General features: G+C 33.8%; 1 protein-coding gene across 4 annotated transcripts in view; it reads left to right on the top strand.

Annotated features, from left to right (window-relative positions):
* Positions 1–20,157, top strand: part of LOC124357607 (insulin-like receptor) — a 58,258-nt gene that overhangs the window by 7,076 nt on the left and 31,025 nt on the right. The window lies entirely within an intron of this gene.

A 20,157-nucleotide genomic window follows, 5' to 3' on the forward strand; every position in this document is an offset into this window, starting at 1 on the left:
GCGGGAAATAAAATGTACAGTGCGGAACTATTTGGCTTACCTGTATGTTAATAACGTAATGGTTCAGAATTTCATTTCGTTTAGCGTGTCTATGTGATTACACGCTAATTCCGTTAAGGTTACGACGAAAGTTGTATTGATAATTGTGAATAAACTTATCATTATATGATTTATATTTTTAGTGCCACTATATAAAAAATACAATATAATATAACATTTTACAAACTATTTAAATATATAATTAAAAATGTAAAAAGACCATCTTTTTGATATCACATAAAATATGATTTATTGCTTTTAGCTGTGGAAAGACAGCTATACATAGTGTAACATAGTAATACGTAGACGAAATTACTATGTTTAGATTCAGAATGAATGATTATGTTTAGCCAGTTTATAAATTAATTATTCTCTAGTTTGAGCAAATCACACAATAGGACCTACGAAATAAATGAAAAAATTGGAATGAAAAATGCCTTTATATATGGAAAGGGTTTAGAAATAGTGGTGATTTTTTAGTTTAAATAGTGTGTTGAACCAAAAAAGATGTCAATCCGACGATCCAAAACAACTCCATAACTAATATATTATGGTTTACTAATTCTCTTTGTATAGTGAAATTCAGCAATAATCAGAAATAAACACGGTAAAGCAATAATTTGTGCACTGTAATTAAAGTTAAACTCTTTTTATTATGTTGTAAACCATCCTATTTACAATGTGAGTGAAAATATTTTTATACTTAGCTTTGTGTAATGCAATTTATTCTGACAAAAAATTTATTAAAAACAAATATTAGTAACAGCGTTAATTACAGTAAACTTGTTTTTTCAAATATATGGAACTTATTTATATAATGGAGATATACAAATAAATCTATTTGTTTGGAATATTTTACTATATGCCATAAAATTGCATATTAAAATATCATTGTTGGTGACAACATACCTGAAGATATATTTTCCATTTTAATACGTTGTTTTTCAATGTATTAAAATGTATTGTTCGTAGCCCAAAATATAGTTAAAAATTCCATGTCACTGTTTTTTTTTTTCATTAAAACGTAATTGTGTTTAAAAACGAGCAACTTATACAACTAGCAACGGAATATTCTTTTACATTATTAAGTAATTGAGATATAGAAGTAGACATCTATCCGGTAACTTTATTGTGTGCGCCCGGAGTGCAAAGTTAGCGCAAAGTTGTGTAGTTATACTCGTCAGAAATGGAATGAAAGTAGGTCATACTCATATAGACTTGTCTTTTCACAACAAGAGTATAATGTTGCTTTAACCCTTTATTTCAACTATTTTAATTTTTGTTTGAAATTAAGATTTTAAATACTTTGTTTCTTACGGGAAATAAACATTAATATAGTTATATGTACATGTTTGAACAAAACGCTCTCCCGAAATAAAAAATCAACCTTGAAGATTTTGTGTGGTGTGTTGGCTGAAGGGGGCTTGGAAAGTTTCAATTCTATCTATTGTTTTGTATTTTCGCACGATATATTGAAAACGAATAGACCTATACACTTGAAATTTTGCATAAAGCTTTATTTCTATATAACCAACACTCAATTCGATGATGATGCATGTCATTCACGGAATTTTGCTAAGCAAAATATTTGCAAATATCTTTACAGTGGCTCATAGGTAACCATGATAGCAACCAGAAAATGAGCAAATAAATAAATTTGCAAAGAATCTGAGTATAATCATATGAGATTTTAACATGCAAAGTATTAGCATATGTAGCTTAATTATAAAATTAAATGATAATAGGTGAAAATTGAGTTAAAAAATTTGGTGTCAAGATTTGATTTCAGAGCACTCTATTCTATTACTTTAATTACCTGACCGGAACTTTTATTATTTAAACACTGCTATGAAACCTAACTCAACGAACACAAGTGAATATATCATGTGACACGATATCTCGTGAAAGATCATCTGTAGATTTCAATTTTTTTTATTAAATTCAATTTCTAACGATGACATTTGACAGAGTTATTACAATCTGCTACGTGGTAGGCTGATACAATTTCGCCTTGAGTGATGTAAAATGTTATTTTCTGTACGATGTATGCCTTTTTATCTGTCCGTAGGACATTTGAAAATGCCATGAGCAACAGAGCTAAAAGTTTGCATGCATCCTGTGGAGTGGAGTGGCGTACTCCCAGTTTGTAAATATCGGGAGATTATTCTTGTATTTTATGTTCCTCTCGCTAGCATCGTAGTACACAATGACCTTTGTTAACCTTCATTCAGACCGTATCAATGTGCTTTTTGCAGCAGTTTAAATGTTGTTGTTCTGGTCGTCAGAGGGTCATGAAAAATTGCATGTAAATTGACCCGTAAGAAATGCAGAATAAGCATTTATTGGTTATAACTTGCAAGATACCTTTTCAGTGTTAAGCATGCACTTGTCAAATCATTATTCATAGTAATCGTTCCGGTGTGTATATTCTCTCTTAATAATTATTTACGTTCCGGCTTTAATGGTGCCCATCTTGATTTTAGTTGTACTGTAACTCCCAAAATTTTGCGCTTTTATGCTTGGGCTTTATTAAGACACACATTTTGTGGGTAAAATTCTGTGGGAAAAAACCCTAATTGCTCTGAGATAAATGTAGATTACAACTTTAAACAAAAGATTCACTATAGTAGCACGATCTACGCTTTACGGATAAGAATTAGCTGTATAAAAATTAGCTTCACCGAACAAACTTTCTGCCACCCAACTCCCTATGGATTCAAGGTCTATTCTCTAGAGAGTCAACGGTGTGGTGGACGCGAAACTAATTAAATCAATTTTAAAAAAGCTAAATAAGTTTATAATCGATTGTTTATCCTTCATTAGGTGTTGTATAACGATTAAATGCAATAACAAATTAAATGTTCTGCAAGTGAACAACTGCCTACCTAATAATTTACTATGCAAATATTTTAAATGGTGTTTGATAAAGCGCGTTTTTTGTGTAAATAGGTGTAAAAGGGTGAAAGAAAATTACCTTTCATTTTTAATTCGAGTTGCGGGAAAGATGAAAAATCATGTATATTTCATTCAAGTTCTAAGAAAATACCGAACACGGAATAAGTTATTTTATCTTGGACAAAAACGAGTTTTAGACTTACAGCGGATTACTGTTTTAAACAATCATGAAATTCTAAAACCGATTTAAAGATGAGGTGTCTTTGAGGGATGGGGAAGAGAAGTGTGAATGAATAAATATTGAATTGGAATAGGGCCAGCTGCAAAGTTTTGCACAAGGCACGTTCAATTAGTTATGACCGGGCGTGCAGGATGAATCAGCCTTTTTGGCGTCTGTCATCTGCTTTTAGAACACAAGACCAGTAGAGCGGACAAGACACCTCATTCTGGAATAGCCTGCATAACACGCTGCACATTGTAATCCACTGAGCTGTGTTAATGTATAGAGAACGTGCCTGTTTAGCTAAATATAAAAGATCCTTAGTCAACGTGCTGATTTAATGATGCATTTATTTGCATCGCATACAGAGACTTTAAGAGTCAGCGGTAGTAGAACAACCGTGAGTGTTTCCCCATAAGAACAATGTTAAACCTAATGCAATGTTACGTCTTTATTTTTGATCGTAGGGTTGTTGGAGATGTCTTATTTTAAAGATACACATTCAAACAATACTTTTATTTATGTTTTGTAAGTGCATAATTTTTTATTTAAATTATGAAGTGTTGCAATGTTTGAGAATTTTCTCTGAATAACCTTTAATTATGAGGAAAAAACTTAAAAACGTTCGGATGTGTATTCATTTCATCTTTAAAATGAGACACCTCCATGATTCTACGACCAAAGAGAGTAAAACTGGATGAGATTTAACATTGTTCCGTAGGGGGAAAATCTCAAGATTATTACACTGCAGCCGACTTGCGGCTTAACTGTCCTCGTCGTGTACATTATTTCCACGGAGTTTCTTCCCAGTTTAATTTTATTTTTGATCATATAGGAGCAAATATCTTTCGAGGTCAGGAATTTTCTTCCTTCAACAAGTAGGAGTTAATTCTAGTTGAAAAATTAGGTTAAACTAGTAAATCAATACAAAATCAGTTTTATAAGATACAGTTAAGGACCCAAAAAACCAAGTGAGACCACAACAAAATCCATGGAAACTTAACCTAGTTAGCTTTAGCCGGTGAATGTTTCCATGGTGTTTGTTTATATTGGCACTCAGCTTGTTTATATTTCCTGACTGGGCGTGTCACAGTGCTTTGTTAGAATTTAATTACTTACCAAGTTAGTGTTTTTGTGTGATACTTTTTTGGTTATTCACTCACCAGAGGTTGAGACATATTTCAAATTTGAAAACTTAATAGTTGTTATGTAGCTCTTACCAAAAGCAAATATTCCTAAAACCCTTTATCGCAAACTTCCTTTATTTCTCCTTGTGTCCCAAATAAATTTAAACTGTTGATGAAAATATGATTATATTGTAATGAAGAATGTGCACTTAGCAGAAATATATTTCTTATATTAAAAAATACAAAAAGTTAACAGTTTTTATTGATGTTTATAAATATTTATAAATGTTGATGTTTGGACATTTATAAATTTATAAATGTCCAAAAGATATACTCTCCATTTGAACTTTTAAATAGTATATGACTTTTAAATCTCCTCCTTTGAAAATTTATAAAATATCATTTGATTGCTACCAAATTTCCATACACGGAGCAATTTGAAAATTTGAATTGGGATGATCAATTAAGTAATACTTCATATTAAAGGTCTTGATAAGGCGAAACAAACAATAAAAAAACACACACACATTTTCTGACAGCTCTGTCCAAAATTGGTACCGTTTGAACAAATATAGTCTATAATTTTGACTAAATACGGTTTGGGAAGAGGAATGTGATTATTTATGTATTTAAAATGCATTCAGATTATGTAATTGCACATCCAAAAAGGAGTTTTGAAATTCTCAAGCTTTTATTTGAGATGGTAGAGATCTTATGGTCACCCGGTATGCAATTGTAACGAAACTAAATTTGTCATGTGTACAATATTTCGTTGTTTTAGAAGGTTTCAAAATACACAAAGAAAAGAAACACTGCATATAAATAAATTATGTACAAAGCACCGTTAAGTGACGTGTCATTTAAAACTCTGTGGTGTATTCGAGTATCATTAGGAGAGGTGAGTTGAATTTATCGACTGCAAACCTTAAGTTCTTGCCAAATGCCACTGTTTCGTTCTGTTCACTGATTGCCAACGACAAGTCTATAAACTCCTATTACACGCATTCTTGTGCAACCCACCTAACTTACGGCGCGATAATTTCCCGTTCTCCTTTGTTCCGTAGCGAATGTAAGCTTAAGCTCCTGTAAAGTCACCGCTGCTTAGTTCTGTTCGCTGATTACCAACGACAAACCCATATCAATCCTATATTTACAGGTATTCTTGTGCAACCCACCTTACTTGCAGCGCGAGAATGTCCCGTTCTCCGTTGTTTTGCAGTGAAGGGAAGCTCTTTTCTCTCTTACTCAAGTACCGTAACGATACCAGTACAGTGGCGAATTTACATATTATTTTGTGTCTCCCTGTTTTACCTAGATTACATTTTCAAAAAAAAAAAAAAAAAAAAAAAAAAAAAAAAAAAAAAAAAAAAAAACTGTTTTATATAGCCTTCTCTCTCTGATGGTTATTTTTGATAATGCAAAGTTTGTTATGTTATAATATTTCTTATTGACTGTTTATGTTTCATTAATTTAACAACAACTGTTATTTAAGATGTATATTGCCTTGATGTTCAAGTGCTACTGGATAAATCGACTAATTAAAGTCTGTAAAAATATAATGCCGAGTTTTTATTAACGGACTAATTATATTTTAAATTAACATATAAACAAGGAACACTAGAAATGTAAAGTTTAAAAACATAGTATTCATTCATTAATTAATTAATTAAATTCATACTCAAAACAGTACGGATATATTTTAAAAACAAATTCTGTGATTAATTACATCGACGATCATTACAAGCTTTTACAAGAAAAATAATAAATAAATAAACAAATATAGTAGGTAATAGTTAAACAGTTTAGTTGAAAGTTCTCAGACGTTCTTCTTATCTAGGTGTTAATTTAAAATATTCATGGTATATAAATGATGGTATATACATTTTAAATATACATTATGTACAAAATTAATCAAATATCAACGAACCAAAACTTTTTAACATTTCACATGTACAATAGCTTCATTATTGACTTTGAGCCTGCCAATAATGCAATGACGTTATTAAATGTATGACATTTGTACATTGCAGAAGTCAATTTGGGTGGTCAAAACTGCCACATTCATCACGTAGGGGACTCAATCATTGTAGGTCGTGAGTATTTTTTATGTTTTCAAGATAGAAAAGTGCCTTTCCCGTGAATGGATTGAAGCAGGGACAATTCAATTAAAACATTTTAAAAATAATTTTGATACATCTTTCATTATCTTCAAACTCGTATGTTTCAGGATGTATTTTGCCCGCACTTAAAAAACCATTAGTTTGCTTTAAATATAATATAAATAATTCAAATATCACTTTATTGTACATAATGATATGATAATAATATACCACTAATATATTCACAATCAGCAAAATTAGCGTACTAATGAATGGATCATTAATTCATTGAACTCGTTAAAACGGAAATAGGTGAATGCGGAAACACATTTGTTATGTAGGCAAGCACGTGTTCGCGGATTCCCGCCAACCGGGCAAAAGTGGGTCACTGGCTCTTGCTGTCAGCTGCTGCTAAGTATTCCACGGGAGCATGGCGGCTCAAGGTGAACCTCTAGTCTTTGTCCACTGTGTACTACCGAACAAAGAACCGCCGAACTCTTCCTCCTCTCAAATATAAAACTGCCATCACTACAATACCGGGTCTGACCTTGTTTTTGCGTAATACACAGGGCCGTATCTAGCATTTAACTCAGGGGGGGGGAGGGTTTCAGGTTTTTTAACTTACGTTTTACCATTCTATAATGCTATAACAGTTACGATTTTTGTATTGGACACAAACATGAAAATGTAAAAATTTCTATATTTTGGTGTTGTATTGTCGGTTTCGTGTATAATTGGCTTACAAAAGAATTTGGAAAATAAACAAAAAACTTGCAATTTTTAACGACTGTTCACTTAACCATTGATTGTTTTCTATGTGTGTTTGTTTGTGTTGACAATCTTTCCCCAAGGGTACTGTCTAAGACTTTTCTACTTATGTAACCTCAATGCCAAGCTCTCAGAGTCCGTTAATGCCAGTGTTTATGTTCGGTTATTATACTTTAGATCATAAATCTTCCCAGTTTACGATTTCCTTGACTGCAATTCTCTCTATAGGAAGTTCTCAGCTCTGTCGATTCCTTTTGCAGAAAACCCTTATGTTGATATATAATTATAGGTCAAAGGCTTCTTGATCCTCGTCTGTCCGCAGTCGAAATATGCATCCTTGGCAATAAACTTCCCTTAACTCTTGTCCTGAGTTCACAGAAGCTATGCCATATCTGATTAGGTGTCTAAAGCCTTCCGTTTTAATCTTCTTTACACTACAATGATGCTGTTATCGTCCTTTAATCAGAACAATTACATTATCTAAAAAGAGTTACCATTGGGTGTGTTACAGGGTTTATTCGGTTTGAACTTTATCAAAAGCTACTTTAGCTACTAGGGTCGTGTTCCTGCTTGTCTTCAATCTTTGCATCATTGTATAGTTTCTGCGTCGATGATTTATGGCAAAGAGTTTCCTGATTTATTTTTAGCGCTTTATACTCCACGTATAAAGTTTAAAAGAGTATAGTAAGTAAAAAAATGTTAAGTAAAATATACTTGATTTGAAATATGAACATTTTCCCCCTATTTAGCCCTCTCTACCACTCCACCTCACACCCCAACCTCACCTGATTTGCTGAGTGCTAACAATTTACTTAGGGCCTGAAATATTTAATCTGTCTGTCTATATGTCTGCCCACGTGATTGTCTCGAGAACGAAATCTAACGAAGGACTCAAGAACGAACTGAAAAAAAAAACGACTTGAAATTTTTCTGTATTAAAGTCAACCGAATTTGAGTTTGTCCCTGGCTGAGCGCTAGCGAACATTTTTACATTGGTCTCATGGTTAACCATAATTACAACAAGAAAATCTCTCATTAAATTAAATACAATCCATATAACAGATTATTTTTAATAGATGTATCCTAATGAAATGAGCAATATAACGAAGCCTACCTTGTATGGTAGTAGTAGGAGACACGTGGTGTGCTGTACCACTACCATTTTTATATGAACGTCAATCGCTGTAAGTTCTTTTGTTTTGATTTATTTATAAAACGAAAGTATTGTTTTATAATTTTATTTATAAAACATACATAGTTTGATGTGTTATAATTAGAAAACTCGTTTCAATTGATATTTACTATTAAATGAACAATTTTGCTGGATACATTTTTAAGGGTGTTATAATCCAGTTACCTTATGTGATGTATTTTTTACGGTTTGAAGTTTTGAGGTTAATATATAAATATGATAAATTAATAAATACATTCTGAGACAATCGGCGAACCTCCATTAACAATAAGTTAATTTTATTAAATAAAAAAAAAATAGTACCTCATATTTTTCTGTTAGGAATATCCAAAGTAACATTATGTAACAAATTCAGATTAGAACCAATGAGATTACATTGGCCAGCGGTCTCTAGCAGCATCGAACCGGAGTTAGAGAACCGTACTGGGGCTGGTAGTGGCATAACCTGCTGGCCGTGCTATCGTGATCGTGGTTCGGCATCTAACGGGATGTACTCACCTGGTTAGAGCCAAGGCAAAGAGTAAATCCTTCGCTTTATAATACTTACTGCACCTTCCGTAAACATATAATTTTGATGTAGACTCTCGTAATTTTGGTTTCTATACAGTTGTATACGTTTTTGGAATAATCGACTTTTCGATTACTGTAATGTTATGAGTAATAAATAAAATGTAGAAAAAAAACAACCATACCTCAAGTTCTAATACGTAATTCATTCCAATTCAAACTATACAAAAATTATATGAAGTAAAATATATAAAATACCCATCGTCTTTGCAGTGTATTGCATAACATTGTCATTTTACTTTCTGAAATAAAACCTATTTTTCGAGTATCATTTAGTAATGTAATTATAAAATAACTTGTAACGCGAATCAAACTTAGGAGGAAATCAGTGTAATATTTTAACATTACTCAGTTTACAATGGGATATTGTAAACAAGATTCTCGGACAATAACCGCCAGCTAGTATTTCGAAACAACTGTTCATACAAATAGAGTTGATCTTTTTTTTAAGAAATCACAGTATTTTAACTATTAAAAAATTTTAATTTGAACAAAAACTAGGAAAGATTTTTAACCATTTGAAGATTTTGCTCTCGCAAACTGAATACGGTATTTCTTATAATTTATACAATAAATCTATCGAAAAAAGAAACAAAAAGTTAATTTAGGGTAAAGGAAGGTAAAAACGGATAGTTTTTTTAAACATGGAGTTTTTTAAAACATAAATTACTTTTGACTTTCAAAACCTCCCTCGTTATAAAGCGTGTAAACTTTTTATTTTGGGGGCTTCCCATTTGTGATTCCTTATTTTTAAGTCACAAACAGTAAAATAAAGTAAGTTTTTATTCTTTTTAGATCAAATTTGACAAATTACTAGTTGTAACTCGCGGCTTCGCACGCAATTTGTAGAGATTTGCCTTCCTAGTGAAAACATCTATGATGTAGTACGATGAAGCCCTATAATAGTTTTCAAACACAAGTAGGCATATATCTGGTACTTGTTATCGGAGTTATTATATACTAAAACATGTGGATATATTAAAAAAAGGATTAGCCGGATTAGTCCAACCGTTCTCGAGATTAGCGCTTATTAACACATTTAGCGAATTATTATTTATGACTATTTCGCAATATTTAACTACTTAGAAAGAGCTAATTTTTTAGCTTATCAAACATAATCGTATTACATTTTTATGATTTGTTTTGTACGTATTATTAAGATATTTGAAGTGATGTGAACATTGGTGTGCACTAACATTATGCCTCAAAGAGTAATTCGTTAGGCCATATATTGATGTTACATTGTCAATACGGTTCGGGACATCTGAACAACTCTGTATAATAAACCCGTAACTAATAACCCGAGCTGAGGAATACAGTCTGTCCCAAATATTGATTACCAGAACTGGACATACCCTTCAGGAGGTCAAAGAGGTAACAAACCAGTCACTTTCAACGTATTGACAATGTTATATACTATCTTTAATGTAGGCAATTGACTTATTTTACCTCAAATTTAAAGAGTGCTAAAAACGCACAACTTGAATCTGTCATAGACTGCTTAGCTAAGCTAATAACTTTCCTCCAAAATAAAAATGATTTAATATATAACCGTTCCTGGCATACTTCGGTTACATTTAGGTCAAATATACAAATCAACTCACTTAACTAACTCAAATATTAATTTTATTCCATATGTTGGTAGTAAAATAATATTTTTAGAATTATAATACTTAATCTCAAGGCCTTATATGAGAGGGTTTTGTATCTAAAAGTGCCATTCTGAATAAATGCCCCGATGTGTACTTTTTTCATTCTTTATATAATTGACAATACAATATATTTGTTTGTATACTCGGAATCAAAAGTGTTTGTGCATATAGTTTATACAAATACAGTACACAGAAGGAAAGATAATTTTGAAAAAGGCGTTGCATAGATTATAATGTAATCTTGAGCACTGTTAAAAATGTCCAGAACTCGATATATCGGAATATAACTCATGATGAATAAACATGCGAGGCTCGATTCCATCTGGAATGTTATAATCCAGCAAACATGGCATAACAAATCTTGGGGGTTAATATTCTAACAGTATTCAGAGGCTCAAAAATCCATAAAAAAGAGAAAACCAATTATTTTATTACGTAAATTCTAAGAGGTAGTTAGAGGAAAATTCATAGTTTTTATGGCGTGGACTATGGAAGAACCCAGAGAAAGAATCTAATGGTATGTATGGACTTAGGAGAATCGGTAGCTGAGTAATCAAATACGCATAGGAGGTCATAGTGCAGGAGAAGGGACAGGTTTAAAGGGGGGGGGGAGGTTACAGAATGAAGGGTAGAAGGACGGTGGGTTCATTATCCATTCTGGCAGTAAAACAGAATATACGATATATATATATATATATATATATATATATATATATATATGTATTCTTCAAATTAAAACTGGTAGGAATATTACTATAAAACACTACAAATATATTTCCGTATTTAGAATGAAACATTGTCAACGATGCACTAAAATAAAATTTAACTGGTGGATTTCAAGGTTATTATAGACCGATTAGTAATGTTCCAAGACCGCCAGCCACAGTCTAGCTCAAGTTACAACAGTCAATACAGGCAGCAAGCGTTCATGCTTGAGCGACGAACGATGGAATAGCATCACAACCGTGACGAAGTAGATTAATACAGTTCTGACTCCGCATTCTGAGAGCAATGCCTGCAGCTAAATATAGACTTACATTCCTCCACTGGGGAAAACACTGTAGTGAATTCAAATATTACGCCACTTTGTATGATATTTTATTAAATCTTTAACTTTGATCCCCGCATAAATATATAGACTTACATTCCTCCACTGGGGATAACACTGTAGTGAATTCAAATATTACATACACCACTTTGTATGATATTTTATGAAATCTTTTACTTTAATCCCCACATCAATGGAATCATGTGTCTTTCAGGAAATTATTTCTCATCTTATATGATCGTAGACTGTACAATGTAATGCTAAATTATGAAACTGTAATTTTTACAATCTAGTTACAACAAAAACCTCTTAAACTGTATACAACTAATGAAATTACATGATAAGAAAAACAATATTTTATAATAGTTTGTTAAAACTATTAATCTACTTGGTTTATCATACTTTTTATCTTTGGTAACAGCAATTTTATGTAAAGTTAATTGCTTGAAATGTATTAAAATCAGGGAGGATATAATTCTAAATTCTGGCTAAATTCTGTTATAGAATGCCTCCAGACGGATCCAATATTTATGAAGATTGAAGTGATTTGTTTTTAACCTGTTTCGGATACATATAAAAAGCATTACATTACACAATTAGACATATAGTTAAACAATATATTATTATCCTACAAACAAAAATTAACATTAATACAGCCAATTCCCAAAACGAGACAAATTACGAACTGTCATAATCTAATTTTTCAATTACTCTAAAGTTTCTTTTTGAGAATTGAACATACTGTGTAATGTATATGCACAACAATTTCGTAATATACCTCCTTAATAATTATTCTGTTATGGAATCTTCTCTTCCCTCACAAAGAGTAATGTTGCGTTATAATTGTTTATAGCTTTAGATTTAGAAAGTTTGTTGCATATAAGTTATGGGAGGATATATTCCATACAATTTTATATTTGAAACATGATTAATAAAAAATATAAATTCTTAAGTGAGGCAATCCTTTGGAATAATTTAAACTATGTGGTCTTCATAATATTGATTGTTCCATGATATACTATTGCTTATGTTTACAAGAAAACATTTTACATAGTTATCTTCGTTGATAAGATTGGTATGTAGTGTTATAGAGGAGTGTGCAATAGATCGGGATTTGACGCAACTACGTTGTAAATTCAACTGTTTACATATTTCATGTACTATTTGGTTATTATGTGAGCCATTAATTTCTAATGAGATTAAATTTAAAAATCAAATAAAAGGGAATAGGTATAGAATGAAACTGTTTTGGCTGTTACCACATCGCGGACTGAGAAGTGCGTTACAACTAGAAGCTGTATTTCATTCCGACAGTGGTCTTAAAATACGCAGCAGACTGGTTATTTCTATTTGCGGTTTAGACTAAAGAGACGTTTATTTTAGCGATTGAGTAAATTACAATACCCAGTTCAATGTGTAGGAATATTCAAATAACCACTCCAAGCGCGTGTTTACTGAATATCCGAAACATCCTCAAGACGTATACAAGATTACGAGCACACGTAAATACACACGTATTTGTACGCAGATACAAACAAGCATACCTACACGCACGCGTATTTCAGTACCCACCCAGTAGAACAAGCTTGTAAATCAACGCTGACAATACTCACAAGACACCCACTCCATATTAAGAGTCAACTGTAGGGAAACGGCCTTGAGCATACCGCATAGAACACTGTTAATAATAAAGAGTAAACACTTTACTGTCTTATTTTTACCCGTATTTTTGTTGTAAATGTTTTATTTTACAGTTATGATCAATACGTATAGTTGTAGATTAGTGTTTTTATTTTAGTTTTTTTATAGGTTTTTCAGAAAAATAACGAAGATTTTCATATTTAATAATTTTAATATTAAAAAAGTATATATTTTTACTAAAGACTTCTATAAAGAATTTGCACTATATCTTTGGAATGAGGCAAAAATAAGGGCGTAAAAGTGCAAGAGGTTTCACATTCTTCTTATAGGGACATCTTTTAAGATAATTTTACTACTTTCGCCTCTTAATATTTAATAATAATAAATTAATGTTAGATTTGATTATTTATAAATAGGACAAGCTTATATTCTCTGAGAATATTAATTTTTAGTTACAAAAAGAGTTATTATTATCTTCAATATTTAATTTATTGTAGGACTTAAAATGTTTGGATGATTTATTTAAATGACTTTACAACTACAACTTTAAAATCCTTCTTTGGATGACGCCAGTGCTTCTTTACCTGTAATGCAAGCAATTTCAAGGACACTACCTGTTTTAAGGAACTTATTCGAAGCTGGTTTATAACTGATTTATAGTTTAAGTCTAGTCAAATTTCATGTCTGGATACTCATGATAAAACTAAATCTTTGTCTACAGTTTCCATATGGCAACTAAAATATTCTTTGAAGCGAGGCGCCCATGAGCCTTGAGCAACATCTGTATGGTTACAAAGGCACTATCATCCACATGCGTTGGTCGTAGCATTTCTACGAATCATTTGTATAATTTTTTTCGGTTTGTCATTCATTTCAATAATACATTTGACGCTCTGGTTCAATATAGTTTGTTCACACAGTGAATGTGATAGTATTTCTAAAAGTATATGATTGAAATTTGGGTTCATTCTGGATAAAAAATCTTCATAACATTCGATTGATATTTTTCCATATTCTTAGTCAGTGTTACAGGTCTGGCACGCTTCAGACACTATTTTTGTCTTCTGTCATTTCTGTGCCCTGATTAATAAAGCATTTGCTAATCAATGATAGATTTTCGTCAATCTCCTCGTACATGGATATTTCTGTTTTAAGATGACCAGGTACGTTTGGGCTAATAAATGCATTTTCCTGATAGAAACTGATACTTTCGTGCTACTGAACAAATCACACACTGAATAGTCGTACATCATACACGCTACCAGAATGTCACACACATCTTCATTTCCTTTTTCGACATATCCCCGACTCTGTGAATTACGACATTTCCCCCAAACATCAATTCAATTCCATTTCATTCTCCGGGCAAAAATAAAAGAAACATATTATAATTCAAAACAAATGTATTTTTACTTTTTCATTACTAGCCATTTTATACTTGATATTTGAACTTTTGTACAAATGAGTACTCATTATTGCAAAACCCTATTACATTATCACTAACAATGCTCCTTTATGATTAAAGAGTAAGGCACAAATATAATTAATTTTATGTCACACTATTTGTGCCGTTTTAGTTATCATATGACTTATAACATGATGAATAATTATAGTACTAGATGAGAGTTAATTCTGTATTTAATCAAATTTAGTTTAGAAATAATCGTCAACAATCATATATCAGGGCACATGAATTATTTTAACGCCAACTAAAACTAACAGATCTATCCAGAATCCTGAAGTGCCTGATGAAGAAAAGTTTATTGTAAATTCAGTTAAATAATACTGAACTAAATGTCATTGCTGATCTTATAAAATCGTCTATTGAAGTTCAATGTCAAGTCATGAACAGTCCTAATTAATGAATTCATGAAACATCATTTCTAGGTTATTTCTCAAATGTAAACTGTTATCCAAAAAATCTAAAATAGTGACCTTTTACCTAATCGTTTTATCTATATTAAGACCTTCTGTAATAGAACAACTATATAGTGTTAAAAACTGAATTTTTTAACCGCTTGTGTATTTAAAACAATTTAAATCATACGGTTTCATGGCGGCAGAGCTTCTTGAGTTTTCAATGTGATATATTGACATGCCACCTATTAAGGAGCCACCATCCTCCGTAATAGGTGATATAATAATAACCCCTTATACCGCACAGTTTGAGTATATATTGTTTGTTTGTTTGTGAAGCTTTGTAAAAGTAAACCTTCAAAATAACGGTCGTACATACAAATCAACCTTCTTCTTACTGAAACGGATAGGAATACAAAACTAATTCCATACATATATGGTGATTGAATTAAATGACGTGTTTTCATAAAATATTTCATAAAATGTGATGGAAGGCTGATCAAGGGTGATTTTGTAGAGGAGTACGAGATGGAAATCGTAAATACGAGATGGAGTTGTACGGGATGGAATTGCCCTGTTGACGGTGTACAATACTTCGACGGTTACCTCTTAGATAATTAAAACACTAATAGTTAAACCTTATCGTTTGCACAAGGTTTGTTTTAAAATCTTAAATTTATTATTTTAAGTTGACTTACAGGGCTTACATTTGTTTTAAACTACCTAATTAAAACATCCGTCGTTAGGAGTCACTCTCCGAGTCACGAAGATGTCATCGAAGCCCTCGCCGCTGATCCAAAATCCGAGGTGTGTTTGACTTTGTTGACTATCAAATACACTAAGCAATGCTCGGAATGACAATGGAAAATGCATCTTGATAGACCATTGTCTTACCTAAATAGACTATGCGTCAGATTGGGTCTATCAACGGAATGTACAAAACTGTAAATCACGATTTAGAGCCATTCCCAAAATTCTGTGACAAAGATATCCTCCTAATATTCCATTTCAAGTCACCAATGTCAATTATCTTGTGACACCCAAAGCATGTAGCACGTTTATCGTCCCTCTTTCGGCCGCCCCTCACTTGTCTCTCATGCCAATTACATTTTTTTGTTACAGCCTTCCATCAACGCCAGTACAAACAATTTATTAGATGTTCAGTTTTTCTGTATCTTGATCCGCCATCTTAAATTTCTCAGTAATGAATCACTAAGTATGCCCACCAGCAGAGGCGTGGTGGCCCACGTGTACTATATTGGATTTTATACGCTCATTCTTACGCTTTCTCTGTTGAACACGGGGTCTAAAAATCACCCCAAATTTATTAATTCTCCTGGTTAATAATACCCAGTCAAAAAATTGGCGCGCCCGTTGCTGTCTAGCTTGGCTTAATTATCGCAGGTTAAAGTAAAATATTTTGTAAAGTAATTGTTACTGTATAATTTCATATCGTATCGGTAACATATTGAAAATTGCCATATGGTAGTACTATGTATACTCTATTTATTTATTTGTTTATTCCACGTTTTTCTTGTTAATAGTGGTTGTATATCAATATTGTCAGACCACAGACTCATTTAACCGATCTTGTGAGAGGTGTCCATTATTAAAAGAGGAAGGTACAAAAACATGTTGACTACCATCAAGACCTTGGAAGAGGAAATCAAAACATTAAAAAATGAAAAGTTGTTGTCTTTTGAAAAATCAATAGTATTCAAACCCCAAAATAATATTATAATTAGCAACAGCTACGAGATCCTATCTAAAATACAGGAAGAGGACGACACATACACGGCAGTTGCTACAAAAAAGAGGAAACGAAAAATCAAACAAAAAAGAAACAAACAAATCATTCTATTGAAAAGTGCAAAACGAAAAAAGAGTACATGTTTGCTGAAAACAAGAAAGAAAAAACTGCCATTTAAGACTGTCTCTATTGTAGGCGACAGCCATGCCCGACATCTTGCCAGTATGATGAGGGCGGGAGTGGACGGTGTTACTAATGTATGTGGAACCTGTAAACCCGGAGCCGGCCTCCTCAACACAATCCCAGACGCCGCCCCTCCTCCAGACAACTGTTTCGTCTTGATCTCCGGGAACAACGATGTAGCTGCAGGGAGACAGAACATAATCTTCAACAACCTTGAAGAAATAATTAAAAACTGCAGGACGTCTAAAGTCCTGATAACGCCTTTATTTCCAAGGCACGATCTGCCCCCCGATAGCCCGATACAGGAGACCATCAGAGTAGCAAATGCCTACATCAGCGAGCTCTGTGTTCGGAGTGAGGGAGTGGAGATGCTCGACATTAGCCGCATCGGGCGACAGTTATTCACCTCTCACGGCCAGCATCTTCGCGAGAGTGGGAAGCGACTACTGACGTGCCTCATGATTGCGCACCTGGCCACCATGGCACCAGAACCTTCGCCGCCACAAACCTCCGCTTGTCGCTGCACCTAGCCACTCACTGCCCACTGCTATGTCGAGAACCGAAGGAGGACCGGAACCCGATCTTCAGGAGACGCCAAAGCAGCCAAGAGTGTTGCTTTTTGAATCATTCGCTGACGCCGTTAAGAGCACAGGACACCAGCAGCATGGCAATATATTAGAAAAACAAAATTTTTTAGGGAACCCACTACTAGTCCACCAAAACAAATTGACTGACCTCAAATCGAAATTTAAAAAAACAAATTCGAAAAACAAATTTTCAGATAGCTTGACATTTTTGCATCAAAATGCACAAATGGCTACAAACAAGAGAATGGAACTTTCCCTCTTGTGCGAAGAGCTTCTTCCCGACGTGCTAGTCATATCCGAACACGGATTTTAACAGCAGCAACATTGAACACTTCAACATTCAAAAATTACCAATTGGCTAACAAATGCTGTCGCTCCCTCAGCCAAAGGTGGGGGTGTTGCGGTTTTTGCTCGGAACAATCTTTCGTTTACCCCTGTTTCTGTCGAAAGCACAACTGACAAAGACTTAGAAGTCACAGGGGTAAACATTCACAGAAACAACAGCACAATCCAAGTAATTGGAGTATACAGGTCCCCAAACGGAGATGAAAAACAATTCTTTTCCAAATTTGAAAAACTTCTGACTGACATGACAAGGAGGGATCGAAAATTTATCGTCATGGGAGATTTTAACATTGATGTCCTAGATATCGATAGTCCCTTGACGAAACATTTCGCTGACTTGTTGGGGTCCTTCGGTCTTGTCTGTTCAATAGACACACCAACAAGGATTACCGGCACTTCAGCGACTGCGATAGATAACATCATATCAAACTTGACTGACCTCCGGGTGTCTGTGATCAACACAGCCATCTCAGACCACTATGGCCAACAGGCCATTGTCAGTGGTCTCAAACCAGCACGGGACCCAATCATACAAAACAACAATCAGAAACACAAAGCCCTCAAACATTGCTCTTCTAAACTCTTTTCTTTCGAGAGAGAGTTGGAACTGCCTAAATTTTAGAGATCCCGTTGAATTACAATTCAAAAAACTTTGAAGACACTTTTATTTTCCATCTGAACGTGAGCTGTCCCCTAAAAACAATCCATCAAAAGGCTACAATACAAAATGTGAATGGATTACAAGAGGCATTTTGGTTTCAAGGGAGAAATTACGATTTTACTCTGAAATCAACAAGCACTCGAGTGACGAGGCTTTCAAATTTTTTTTTACAAATTACAAGCGGATTTATAAAAAGGTGATCAGAGCTGCAAAAGCATATGACGTCACCAAAAAATTGCTCAACGTCAAACAATTTTTCAAAAACGGCATGGGCTATCATTAAAAATAAAAAGTCCACCAACTGAAAGACAAATTGAGCTTCAGATTGGAAAACGATCAAGTCAGCGATGCAGCCAAAGTCGCGGACGCTTTCAATAATTTTTTTGCCTCGGTTGGTGCTGACCAAGGATTCAGTCCAAAGCAGCATCAGCCACATTCCACTTTGGTACGGAGCCCAGCAGCTTCTATGGCTCTGGCTCCTACTACAGAAGAGGAAATTGCCAGAGTGATGAGAGATCTTCCTTCAAAAAAATCAAACGATTTTAAATCATGTTTCAATGTGGCTTCTTAAGCAATGTGCACAGCACCTGTTCAGGCCGCTTGAAACATTTGATAAATCTCTCTCTCCGCTCAGGAATATTTCCATCCTCTCTGAAAAAAGCCAAAATCACCCCGATATTCAAAAAAGGTGACCCCAAATTAGTTCAAAATTATCGTCCCATCTCAATTTTACCAGTTTTCAGTAAAGTTTTTGAAAAGATCTTCCTCAGTCGACTCTTGAATTTTTTGGAAAAACACAACTTACTATCATCAAACCAGTTCGGTTTCCGAAGTGGGGAAGTCGACAATAGACGCAGTCGTTGGGCTGGTCGAGATGATAGTAGAAGGAATTGAAAGTCATAGAGACACACTTAGTGTGTTTCTTGACTTATCTAAAGCATTTGACTGCGTTGATCACATACACCCTAATTCACAGACTGGAGTATTACGGGATACGAGGAGTGCCACTCTTGTGGCTTGAATCGTATCTCAGTAATAGAACACAATTCGTAAAAATTTCTGACGTACGGTCGGAGGGGGGTGAGCTGGGTTGTGGTGTTCCTCAGGGCTCCATTCTCAGTCCGCTACTCTTCCTATTGTATGTCAACGATGCTGGCTCATCTTTGCACCAAGGACGAATAGTCCAGTATGCCGATGACACGACTCTCTGTTTCAAAGAAAAATCAAACACACAAACTTGAAATGACAACATTCACTGAGCTCAACAACTTAATTCAACATTTCAATGAGCTCAATCTTAAAACAAACCCGTCAAAATCGGTGTGTTTGTTCAATTTCGTTTGCGGCCGACCGTCTCTGATCAAAGTCCTATAGTGATGTTGGAGGAGACTGAGATCGAAGAAGTCTACTCGACTAAATTCCTTGGAATACACCTTGATCGAGGGTTGACATGGGATAGTCATGTAGACAACGTTTGTTCAAAATTGTCCTCAGGCATTTATGTTTTGAGGCAGCTATCCAAATAC

This window comes from Homalodisca vitripennis, chromosome 3 (assembly GCF_021130785.1).
Source record: "Homalodisca vitripennis isolate AUS2020 chromosome 3, UT_GWSS_2.1, whole genome shotgun sequence".
Classification (NCBI taxonomy): Eukaryota; Metazoa; Arthropoda; class Insecta; order Hemiptera; family Cicadellidae; genus Homalodisca; species Homalodisca vitripennis.